Source organism: Bos taurus, chromosome 19, assembly GCF_002263795.3.
Source record: "Bos taurus isolate L1 Dominette 01449 registration number 42190680 breed Hereford chromosome 19, ARS-UCD2.0, whole genome shotgun sequence".
NCBI classification, from domain to species: Eukaryota; Metazoa; Chordata; class Mammalia; order Artiodactyla; family Bovidae; genus Bos; species Bos taurus.
Genome location: NC_037346.1, coordinates 49639747 through 49652126, shown reverse-complemented (window position 1 = coordinate 49652126; position 12380 = coordinate 49639747). Strand labels below are relative to the sequence as shown.

General features: G+C 55.4%; 1 long non-coding RNA gene across 1 annotated transcript; it reads right to left on the bottom strand.

The window, feature by feature from the left end:
• Positions 1 to 1154: 1154 nt before the first annotated feature.
• Positions 1155 to 12331, bottom strand: LOC132343104 (uncharacterized). Its single transcript, XR_009491783.1, has 3 exons — positions 9072 to 12331; positions 4917 to 7199; positions 1155 to 4656 (listed from the first exon to the last, which is right to left on the bottom strand). It is a non-coding gene; the product is annotated as an uncharacterized lncRNA (long non-coding RNA).
• Positions 12332 to 12380: the final 49 nt, after the last annotated feature.

Sequence of the window (12380 nt, the reverse complement as noted above, 5' to 3'; positions counted from 1 at the left end):
CGGGCACACAAGCCATGCCAGTTAGTCCAGGGACTTCTCGCCTCTCTTTCAAGTCAGGGAAGGAGGTGTCGGAGGCTGGAGTCAGCCTCCCAAGTTGGGCCACATGAAGGGTCTGGGCTGGAGTTCACACCCTCTGGGAGACAGCGCCGAGGACAAGGGAGATGGGGGATGTCTGGGTCAAGGCCCCACGTGGCCTGAGCAATGCGTCACGAGGAGCAGACACCCAACAGCCACAGGCTCCTATGCAGGACACTTTCCCCCGAGGATGTCTTGGAGACTGATGTCGCCCCAGGCCTTTCAAGTACACTTTTGCTGAGGTCAGAACACTTCACTGGTTTAAAGTCCTGTTGAACACCTACTGTGTATGTGATTGGGTAAGACATGGTACCTCAGGGAGCCGGGCCTGGGGGCTCCCACCTCCCTAGCTGGTAGCAGTGCCCTGACCACCACCCTGAGGATGGCAGTCTGACGTCCTCCCAGGGAGGGCCCGCCTGGGACCTTCACTGGGTAGAGGTGGTGGGGGCTGGGGGTGGGCAGGAGGGACCGGGCTCAGCAGGCCCACACCCCAAGGGCCATGTCACATCCCTGCCTTTGGCTGTGGCCTTGAGGCGGGGGCGGGGGGGTCTGAGACCCTAGAAAGGGTCAGGGGGGACTGTGGGGTGGGCAGGTTGGGCGGTCGCCAGCAAAGGAGACTGTGGACATTCAGAGGCTGGTCACCCAGGGAGATGGCAGCCGCTCTGCCCGCCCTCGGCCGGACTTGAAAGAAGTGAGAACAGGCAGAATTCAAAGACGCCAACAAAAGGGCTTCCTGTTGACACCAACAGGCTTAAGTCTTTTCTCCTCGCACCCCAACGCCGGCACCCCGGCTGGCACTGCGTCCCCCAGGCGACAACACGACCACGAGAAGACAAGAAGGAAAGTCACGCCGTCAGCCACAGCTTGGTGCAGTGATTTGTTCTTTAAAATTGGGCTGGAAATCCAGACCCTGCCCCACAGACATAGGAACCAGACGGGTGGCCCCTACAGTGCCCTGCAGATTTCCTGCCAGGGCTGAAGCTGCAATGGGCCCACTGTGGATGCTCCTTACTTTGCCGAATCCCTGTACACACACACACACACACACACACACACACACACGTGTATGTGTGCAGACACACACCTGCAGCACACGGAGGACACTGGCAAACATACCAACCGTGCCGCATAGTCGGGAGGACCAAGGGGAAACCCCTCCTTTTCTCTCCGTACTTCCAGAAGAATTCACCTTTCTTTCAGTAAGTGTATTTACTTTCAAAATGAAGAAGAATGACTGTAAACATTTCAATGAGATTTCTAGACTCAATCATGATCTTTCACCTTGTTTTCTCCATCACACGTGCGGCTACTCGGCAGAGTCGAAGGGTGGTGGGAAGGCACCTCCCCACCAGCCACGAGCGAGCAAGAGGCCCAGGGTACCCAGAATCAGCCCCTCCAGCCTCCAGGCTGAAACTGACATCAGCAGTTTCCAGCGGTCACGCTGCCACCCTAGGAAGAGGGGGTCAGGACTGGACAGCAGGGAGGATGAGAAAGGGGAGGGTCAGTGCTCCTGAATCACAAAGGAAAATGGGACCCTCACCCACCCTGGAACCTAGGCACAGACCAACTGGGCCCCCACAGCCCCTGCAGAATACACACCGTGAATTCATCAGGTCCATTGACAGATGTGCGTGTGCTCACTGGTGTCCCACTCTTTGTGACCCTATGGACTGTAGCCCACCAGGCTCCTCTGTCCATGGAATTTCCCAGGCAAGAATACTGGAGTGGGGTTGCCATATCCGACTCCAGAAGATCTTCCTGACCAGCAGGCGGATTCTTTACCACTGCACTGGGAAGCCCATCCGTTTACAGATGGGGAATGGTAAATCGAAGCAAAGATGATTTTCCCCCAATAACACGGAGAGAATGTGTCAGTGTATCTGCAGGGCAGAACGACCTGCTACAGGGCCTTCTCCTGCCCGGGGCCCCACTCACACCAGCAACTTTTCAGGTCACTCAGAAAAAGGTGCAGAGTAACACACATAAATGAGGGACAGGTTGCCTCAACATCCCAAGGGGCCCACGAGGCTTGTGCCTCTGTTGTGGTTCTGGGACGGGCTGATGCAGCAGCACATCCTTCACTTTAGGAGGGATGTCTCAGCATGTCCCACGCACAGAGGGAGAAGGCCCTGAATTTTAGTCCAATTTAACTCCCCCACTCTGACATGCAAGTGTCTGACCAGTAAGTCTAATTGCTTACTGCTCACTACTTCCAATCAGCATGATGTCATTGAGGCAGGGGGCCAATGTGCTATCTGGTGGAAGGGAATGGCTCAAATTCCCTGAGAACTGAACTGTGATGTGGGCCTAAAGAAGGGGTGTACCCCTGGATTAGGACAGTGAAGGTGTGTCATGGGCCTTGCCAGCTGAAGGCAAACTGATTCTGGTGGGCCTTATGGAATGGGATGGATAAAAAGGCATTTTCCAGATCGCTGGCTGCATACCAGGTACCCAGGGATGCGTTAATTTGCTCAATCAGTGGAACCGTAGCTGTAACAGCAGCTGCAATTGGAATCACCACCTGGTTAAGTTTATGACACTCCACTGTCACTTTCCAAGACCCATTGTCTTCCGCCAAGTTGTAGTTCAGTCGCTAACATGTCTGACTTTTTGCAACCCCATGGACTGCAGCACACCAGGCTTCCCTGTCTATCACCATCTCCCAGAGTTTGCTCAAACTCATGTCCATTGAGTCAGTGATGCCATCCAACCCTCTCATCCTCTGCCGTCCTCTTCTCCTTCTGCCTTCAATCTTTCCCAGCATCAAGGCCTTTTCTAATGAGTTGGCTCTTTGCATCAGGTAGCCAAAGTATTGGAACTTCAGCATCAGTCCTTCAAATTCAGGGTTGATTTCCTTTAGGATTGACTGGTTTGATCTCCTTGCAGTCCAAGAGACTTTCAAAAGTTTTCTCCAAGGCCACAATTCAAAAACATCAATTCCATGGTGTCCAGCCTTCGGAATGGTCCAACTCTCACATCCATACATGACTACTAGAAGAACCACAGCTTTGACTATATGGACCTTTGTCAGCAAAGTAATGTCTCTGCTTTTTAATATGCTGTCTAGGTTTGTCATAGCTTTTCTTCCAAGGAGCAAGTGTTTTTTAATTTCATGGCTACAGTCACCATCTGCAGTGATTTTGGAGCCCAAGAAAATAAAGTCTATCACTGTTTCCATTGTTTCCCCATCTATTTGCCATAAAGCAGGGACTGGATGCGATGATCTTCGTTTTTTGAATGTTGAGTTTTAAGCCAGCTTTTTCACTCTCCTCTTTCACCTTCATCAAGAGGCTCTTTAGTTCCTCTTTGCTTTCTGCCATAAGGGTGGTATCATCTGCATATCTGAGGTTATTGATATTTCTCCCAGCAATCTTGATTCCAGCTTGTGCTTCATTCAGCCCAGCATTTCGCATGATGCACTCTGCATATAAGTTAAATAAGCAGGGTGACAATATACAGCCTTGACGTACTCCTTTCCCAATTTGGAACCTGTTGTTCCATCTCCGGTTCTGTTGATTCTTGACCTACATACAGTTTTCGCAGGAGGCAGGTAAGGTAGTGTGGTATTCCCATTTCTTTAAGAATTTTCCACAGTTTGTTATGATCCACACAGTCAAAGGCTTTAGCATAGTCAATAAAGCAGATGTTTTTGGTTTACTAGGTGGAGGCTATTATAGTGGCTTCACCTGGCCTTTCCCACCAGAAAAGCCTTTACTCCACAGGTTGGGGAAGGAACATGGGATTCTGCTGGTTGCTGAGAATGCCTATTCCAGTCAAGCCTGGAACTGGGGAAATAAACACAGGATGGTTTCCAGGACCTACTGGACTCACTGTGAGGTGGACCTGAGTGAAGACTCCACTGACCATGTGACCTCCACCAGCCCCACTCTGACTATGATGTTTCAGGTCTTGGAATCAGGGTCAGTCCAGAGTCAGCAGCATGCAGTCATTCCCCCAAAAAAGTTACATTTTCTAAAGGCACAGTTCCCCTGGTGAAAGGTCACAAGTCCCTCAGAGAATATGAGGAGAAAGAGTAATAATATGAATTGCTGGCACTCTACTGGGCTTCTTCCTTAAGGGGACCTGGCCTCCCCTTCATTTGGGGGCTTCTGAAGTCTGTAAACTGGCTCTTGTCTGGGAAGTGATGGAAAGCCATGAGGCTGCTTTTATGAATCGGGTTAGACTTTTGTTTACTTGACCTAGAACTTCTCTGCTTACACAGATGAAGTAAGAATCCAACAGGCTTCCTATCCGTCTCACTCCCAGGAAGACCAAGGCCACGGTCTGAGCCAGGTGGCCTGCTTCCTTGCTGTCCACCGTGGTGACCATACCCCTCTCGCCCTGGGGCCAACCACCCCAGGAGCCAGTCACTCCCATGGCACTCCGTTTTCCAGACTGAGTGGCCGTGGCTCCCACTATAAGTTCTGGCCCACAGAGGAGTGATTGGAGCCCTTCAGGGGTGCCAGGGCTCCCCTCTCAGGTTTATTCCTCACCGCTGTGGGAAGAGCTGTGTCTCTGGATCCTCCCACGTGGGTGAGCAGGTCTCAAATGACAGGCCATCTCCCAGCCTCTGAACCCCTTCTGCAGGAAACAGGCAAGTCCTGCATTTCCAATTCATTCACAGCCAAACAGCCCACTAGAGCCCTTCCTGCCCCGGCACCACGACCCCCGCTGCGGTCTCCACTCAGTGGGGCCCGTGTCCGACAACTTGATCTTCCCCCCACCGTATCCCATACTCTCCTCTGTCCAGGGCTGCTGCTCCCATAAATCAGAAGACTCAAGCCCCTCTCTGGGAGCATAGCCCTCCTCCTCCTCGTGGGTCACACCTCCCTCTTACTCACCTTCGGTAGCCTCAGGGGAGGCCGACACTGGTCACCCAGGCAGTGTGGGGTTGACCTCTTCAGAAGTGGGGGGAGAGGCTGACATCGGGGGTGCTGCTCTGGGAGAAAGAGGCCCACCTGCGGGGCTGGGTGCTGAGTGCCCCACCCACATCTTCTCATTAACTTGCGACAAACTATCACCCTGGCCTGCCTCCCAGCTCCTGTCCTGTGTTTTCTTGAATAGGTTTCCTCTGCCTTCTCTAAGGACTGGACACATCCACTATGACTTCAGAGGCCAGAAGAACGAGTCTGTAATGAAAACAGCTCACTGCCTGGTGAGCTCATCTAGGTCCAATTTTGGGGGGAGCACACCAGTGACCCGACCTGACCCTCCTCACGCCACCGGCCTTGCCCCCACATTCCTTCTGCCCCAGGTCCCAGCACCTGTCCCTCCCCTCCCCCACCCCTTCCTGCATCATCCTCCTCACACTGTCTGCCTGTCTCCTGGTCTGCCCAACCCATGTGATCACCCCCCGGACTGCCCCAAGGCCCCAGGACCCACACTCCACACCCAACCTTTGCGGGGTTCTGGGGCCCAGGGAAGGTGAGGCCCCCTTGGCACACGGGACGTCCCAGCACATCTGCATGGCACAGACCACTAATTCAGCAAGTGACCCTCACTTGTCCTCCCAGGCTAGCTTCCTTGCTTCTCCTGGTTCTGGGTGGGACTGTCCATCCAGATGGAACCCTCTGGGCAAGTGGATGATGGCCCACGGCTGCAGTGACAACCTCTGACCTTCTCCAGTAACCGGGGCGTCCCCCCACCCCCACACCACGGCAGGGCCCGCAGGCTTGCCCTCAGCCCCTCCAGCAGGGGCAGCTCTGAGTTGTCCAGCCCGCTGTGGCCTCTCCCCAGGGCGGGGCAAGTGAGAGAGAAGCTAAGGGATGAGGCCCCACCCCCCCAGGCTCCAGACAAGCGTGTTTTACAGCCACCCCCGCCTGCTTGCCCGGGCTGAGTCACAGAGGTGCAGGTGACCCAGAACTGACTCAGGAGCCTGTCGCTGGGGCTCCCGGCTGAGACCACAAAGGGGTCCCCGAGTGTGCTGGCACCCGTGGGACCTGGGGGAGGAGAGCTTGTTGGGGTGGGGGGGCAGCGCTGAGTGCACATGGAGTTTCTGCAGGATCTGCCTTGTCCTTTTCTCCTTTCTTGGGCAGGAAGGGGATGCCACACCTGGTTACTTGAAGGCCAGAGTGCCCCTGGTCACTGTCTCTATGCCACACGCCTGGGTTCCTGGGCCTAGAGACGTAAGACAGGCCAGCACCAGCAAGAGTGTCCAGCTATCAACAGGTGTGGCTGGGAATTCATATGTGCCACAGCCCAGGGCTACCTGCCCCACTGGTGCACCCCAGCACAGGGCTGCTGGCTGGGGGAGGGGCAGAGAAAGACTCTGTCCCTCATACTGGATGTTTTGGGGACAAAGGAGAAAACGGGGACTCGGACCTCTCCTCAGAGGGATCTCATCTCCCTGTGAGCTCCTCACCTGCTATCGGAACCACAGTGGTGTCGGCACCATCCAGGGAGCAAGCGACTCTTCTTCCAGAATTTAAAGGTGAAACTCATGACCTCTGCCACTCATAAAGGGCCCAGCAAAAAATGAACAAATGTGCATACATGAGACACACAAAGATGCGCCCGAGCTGAAAGGGGGTGAATCAAAGGGCGTGTGGTGCTGGGCGCGCGGCACCTGACTTGGGCAGCTTCAGACGTTTGAAAATGCCCAACTGGGATATACATTGGTAACTGCTGTATCAGAAACTTCTGCTCCTCAGGGAGACAGCGTGGTTCTGAGTCCTTCCTCAGAAGCCGTCCAGCGGGGTGGCTGAGTGGGGAGCAGCCCACGTGGCACACCTACCAGGAGACACACGCGAGCAGCAACCGGAGGATACAGGAGCATCTCCTGGGAACACCTGGGAGCTCCAGGGGGCGGTGAGCCTGGCGAGGGTGAGGATGCAAACAGTGAGGCTAGCGTCCATGCACAGAAGCAGGATCTCTGGACCTGGCTCCCTGGCACGCCACCCTCAGCACCCAGGACACCGCCCTCTCAGTGTTACCACCCTGGGGTCGCCAGGCCTTTAGGATGATCCCAGCCCAGCTTAGGAGCCTTGATGACCAATCGGGTGCAGCCGCTGGATTGTAGAAATGTGTACCTGCTTGGGGGCACTGCCAGGCCTGGCCCATAGCTGCCTGGGACAGAGTCGTTGAGATGGAGTTCAGCCGGCTCCCCAGGAGAAGTGACGTTTGAGCTGGGTGAGGAGGAGGGTTGTAAGACCACCGGCAGCACGTACTCACTGAATATGTGGTGCCAGGGTGGGGGTCCTTCTCCCCTGTGGGGTGCTGCCTCAAGGCACTCAGAGAACAGAGACGTTCCTGCCGGTGTGACGGCCGTGGGGTCACCAGACATCACCACTGTGTGGTCTGTTGACAGCCAGGCAGAGTGAGATGCTACCAAGCCCAGGCTGAACCAAGGTGGCCGCTGCAAACAATGGCAATGAGGGCACAGGAATAATCACACCACCTTCGCTGCTGACCCATGCACACACCTGGCTGACTGGCAGGAGCCCCTCACTTTCTCCCTCCCACTTTTCTCAACCTCACAGATGGCAAACATGCCAGTAAATTAGGTTAAAGAGGTGATTGGGTGAAGGTGTTTGGGTTGGGGCCAGCCAGCACTCTCCTGGCTGTTTCACATTGTAATTACACACTGCTGGCTACAGTTGCTAAATGTTAAATTACAAGCGTTTGCTCGTGATCCATCATTTCACCACGATTACAATAATTATGTCAGCAAAAATGACCTGGAAGGGGAAAGCGGCGTGGCAGAAATGACAGCGATCCAGGGGCTGAGGAGGGACAGGGCTGGGTCCACGTGTAAACCTCCCTTGGCAGATGGGGGTCTGGGTATTTTCATGTGAACCAAACCAGTCAATCCTAAAGGAAAGCAACCCTGAATATTCACTGGAAGGACTGATGCTGAAACTGAAGCTCCAATCCTTTGGCCACCTGATGCAAAGAGCTGACTCACTGGAAAAGACCCTGATGCTTGAAAAGATTGAGGGAAGGAGGAGAAGCCGGCGACAGAGAATGAAATGGCTGGATGGCATCACCGACTCAATGGACATGAGTCTGAGCAAACTCCAGGAGATAGTGAAGGGCAGGGAAGCCTGGCGTGCTGCAGTCCATGGGGTTGCAAAGAATCGAACATGACTTACCAACTTCAACAACAACGTGTGTTTTTCGAATGCCAAAGAATGAATTCTCTGGACACATTTGGGAAAACTTTTAACATTTTTCTGGAAGTGTCCAGTTTCTAGGGGAGGAAGCTGATTCTTCAATGAGCAGACTCAAGTGACTGGACATTATGCATGATAGAATGATCATCAGTACACATTTGAAAACCTCAAGATTGGGCAGAAAATGAAAGCATTTACAGGGACTGAGCATTACTGGCTCAAAGAACTCACGATGCAATGAAAGCAGTGGGGTGGTGCTTGGGGAGAGGGTTTCCCCACAAGGTCCTGAGCCCTGCTGAGAGTCAGGTGGCACCCTGACCCCCGAATCAGCATCTGTGTGGAGCTGAGGTTTATCATGCCCACCTTATATAAGGCTTTGTGTGATGATGTGACACACTCTATATCCCCCTGAGAATCAAGATTCCACCTACTTTGCAGGTAACAAGACTCAGAAACAGACCTGACTCCACCACCTGTGTGACCCATGGAGGGGTGCCACATCGGAGCCCATGTCTGTGGTCCATCCACCACCCGCAGGGCCTGCTGCACCCTGACATTCAGAGGCTGGTAAAGCATGTCTGGCCCCATAGATCCCACCCCAGCGAGCTTCCTTCCTCAGGTGGTGGGTCCCTGCCGCACTTAAAAGGAACAACTGGAGAGGCTGGAGCACACGGGAGCTTGCAGGTCAGGTGGACACTTCAGAGCTGCAATTATCCGGCCATAACCATCGTCATGGTCTCACTGGAGGCCATCGCTGCTGCCTCTCAGCCTGGCCCAGGTCCGGGGCTGCAGCCCTGGAACTCACCCCAGAGATGTGCCAGGCAGGCGCCTGGGAAACATCTCTTTAAGTGAAGGGACAGATCAGGAGTGAAGGTTGATACTGACCTGAGTTTGGGCCGTGGACTCCGTCATTACGTGCTCTCCGTGGACCAGTAGGTGGGACAGGCGGCTCTGTGGTTAAGTGTCCTGTGTCACTGCAGAGGCGAGGCCCAGCAGAGGTGTGCACCTCAAGGGCACGCTGAGCTGTGCTCTGTGGTCTCTGTCATTGCTGAGCCCTATTCCTCTGGCCTCATGGGGCCGTGGAAGGAACTCAGGCAGGACGGTGGGGCTGTCACCCGGGTGTATGGATGGGCAGCTTTGCTCTCTGACTACAGTGGGTCTGATCCTCCATTCTGCCTTCCAGTGGGCATGCTGGTGTTGGGAGGACCATGAATGCAGCACCCAGCTTTTCTCAGATGCCACAACACTCATCTTCTTTCTCACTATGGGTGGGGTGGGCACACCACCTTCCTGGGTTTAACTGGGAGAAATTCTCACTGGGAAGTGCTCCCCGACCCCAGCCATCCGTGGACTTACACACCCCAAGTTTCTCTGACTGGACTCCTGCAGGGTTTCCCTGTTCCCCGCTTGGTGGGGCAGGGGGTGATGAAGCGGGGCAGGTCGTCTATGCTGGGGAGCCTCAACCAGCCATGACCCACTGCATTGTGCTGTCCTGACCCCCACCATCACATGCCCCCCAAGAACTGACACCATGAGCACCAGGAGGTGGCTCTGCATGGCCAGGAGGGGCCGTCAGCCCCATCTTGAAGGACAAAGAGGTGCCCAGGTGGCCCGGAGGTGAGTGAGGAACCAGTTCTGCTGCTGTGGCCCCACCCCAAGGCTGGCGCTTGCCATGAGGAGGGAAATCTGGAAATTCCTGCTTCAGGGACCCTCCAGGAATCCAGAGGTACCTGTGTCCCCAGAAGTGAGGGCCTGTCACAGAGACTTAGGTTGGACAGTCCCAAGAGCCTATCAGATTCTCCCAAGAACGCTGCTAGAAATTTTGTCTTTAATCAATTGTCTTAGATTTCTTAGGCTTACAGAAAGCTAAGCGGATACTAGAGAGTTCCGATATACTCCCTGCCCTGCCCGATTCCTCTTACTGACATCTTGCATTAATGTGCACTGGTGTTATAATCGCTGAGCCAATGTGGATATATTATTAACTGAATGCTGTAGTGTTGGCTCCTGGTTGCTGCTCCACTGGTCCGGCAAGCATCATTGTGCAGAGCTTGTTTTAGGGAAGTGGACCTGGGCAGAGGTGGTTTGGCAGCTTTCCAGGTCACAGTCCTGAGCCTGGGACAGGAATCAGCTCCACTTTGCCCCCCGCAAAACGGCTCTCCTCTTTGGTCCAGCGGTCACTATGGAATTCTGAAACCCTGAGCAGATCACTCAGGCTCACAGCACTCAGTCTCTGCATCTGTAACAAGAAGGGGCCCTCAAACCAACCCACACCTTCCTTTGTATGAAGACCTGGACCCTGACCAGCCCCAAGGCCCTTCAGGGGTCGATGAGCTGGGCCAGGCTGCTTGTATAGCCTTTCCTTACCACCCAAAGTGCCCTGGGTGAGAGGTGCTGCTGTGCAGACATGCTCGGCATGCACAGAAGTGGTTGCAGTTTCCAGACCTGCAAGCAGCAGAACCCTCTCCCCTGCGCCTGGGTGGCAGTTTCACCTGGCTCACTCACTTCTCAGCGCAGTTCTGCACCCTGGTACCTGCAGCAAGGGGGGGAGTGGACACTCCAAGGGGGTGTGGTGAGGGGTGCAGCAGGCTGTAGAGTCCTCCAGCCTCAAAGCTGACTTTGGGTCTTGGGATGACATCACCATTTATGACCAGGCAAGGTCCTTGCTCCAGGCTTAGGCTGGGTGGGTTGACCTGCTATTTTGAGGCTGCCTTAAGCAGATTCTTCAACTGTAACCCCCTTCAAGGGTGAACCACGCCCCCAGCCTTGCCCCAGCACTCCAGAGGCTGTCTCCCAGACTCATCTGTTTTGGACCCTGCAGCCTCCGGCTTCTCCAGAGGGTGATAATTCCATCTCTACAAGCGACTTAGAGTTCCAAACTCTAACCAAATGAAAGGGTGCAATGCAAAAATAATAGGAAGTAACTCCCCTCCCTCACAAGTCATTTGCAATTCCTACCGAAATGTATATTGGCCAGAAAAGAAATGCTAAAACCAGGTCAGATTTCTCTACTGTTTGATGGAGTTTCAGACTCTGGAACTCAAATCAACACCCGAGTCTGAGGAAGCAGAAAAACCTGCTTCTGATTCCTGGGGTGGCTGGCTGGCGTGCCAGGGCTCCCTCCCTCCACCTGGTAGATCCTTATCCTTCCAGAGGCTAGCGTCCTCTGAGTTGCCTTTGTCCTCCTGTTTGGATGTCAGGCACTTGCTGGCCCCAGTGACCAGAGGGGGAAGGCAGCGGCTCTCCTCATGCTGTGCTCAGGAGGCTGGTGCTGCGAAAACAGGGAGCTCAGAAGGAAACCTTGCACCCAGGGAGCATTTGGCAGTATCTGGAAACAGACAGGTCTTGTTGCCAAGCCTGGCAGTGCGGGGACTGCTACTCCGGAATGCTGCTAAAATCCTACAGTACACAAGAAGGTCCCCACCACGAAAATCAAGCGCGAAGCTTGGGCAGGAGACTAACTTTGGAGCAGGGATGGGGCGGCGGGTGACCAGGGGGAGGGATGCACAGGAGCGGTGACCTTGGCCGGCAAATCCAGAGCCTTTCTGCGGAATGGGTGTCCCAGGGTCCACCGCACACTCAACTCTGAGTCAGCCACATCACCGGCCACAGCCGGGCCTTCGCTCCCCCGTGGCAGTCTGAACTTCCGCAAAGCACACTCAAATCCCGTGGAGGGTGGGTGCCAGGAACATCCCTGACGGCCTCAGGCTGGTCACACAGCAGTGACACGGCCAGGCGCCCCTGCTACATCCCAGAGGCCATTCCGGACTCAGTCTGCCCGCGGGAAGGACCTGCCGACCAGGCGCTCGGCTAGGGTCTGCACAGACACCGGGTCTCGGGTTTCTACCCCGCCCCCGCACCTTACAAGCCTGGGACGCGCTGCTGCCCTTCCCCCTCCCGCTCGAAATTCCACTTTCCAACCTGGCTCTTCCCTCCCGGGCCCTCCTCCCCGTCCCTCGCGCAGCCCTCTCCTCTCCGCGGCGGCCTAGCCTGTCCCACCCCTGGGCCACACGCCCCCGGCGCTCCGCGCCCCTGCCACGCCGCAGACTCGGGTATCCGCCGCGTCCAGCCGGGCGTACTGGGCGCGGGGCGCGGGCGCAAGGGGCGGAGTTCCGGCGCGCGGGGGCGGACCCGGAGCGGGGGCGGAGCGGCGGGACGGGCACCGCCCCCCAGCTGAGCCGGGACCGGGACCGC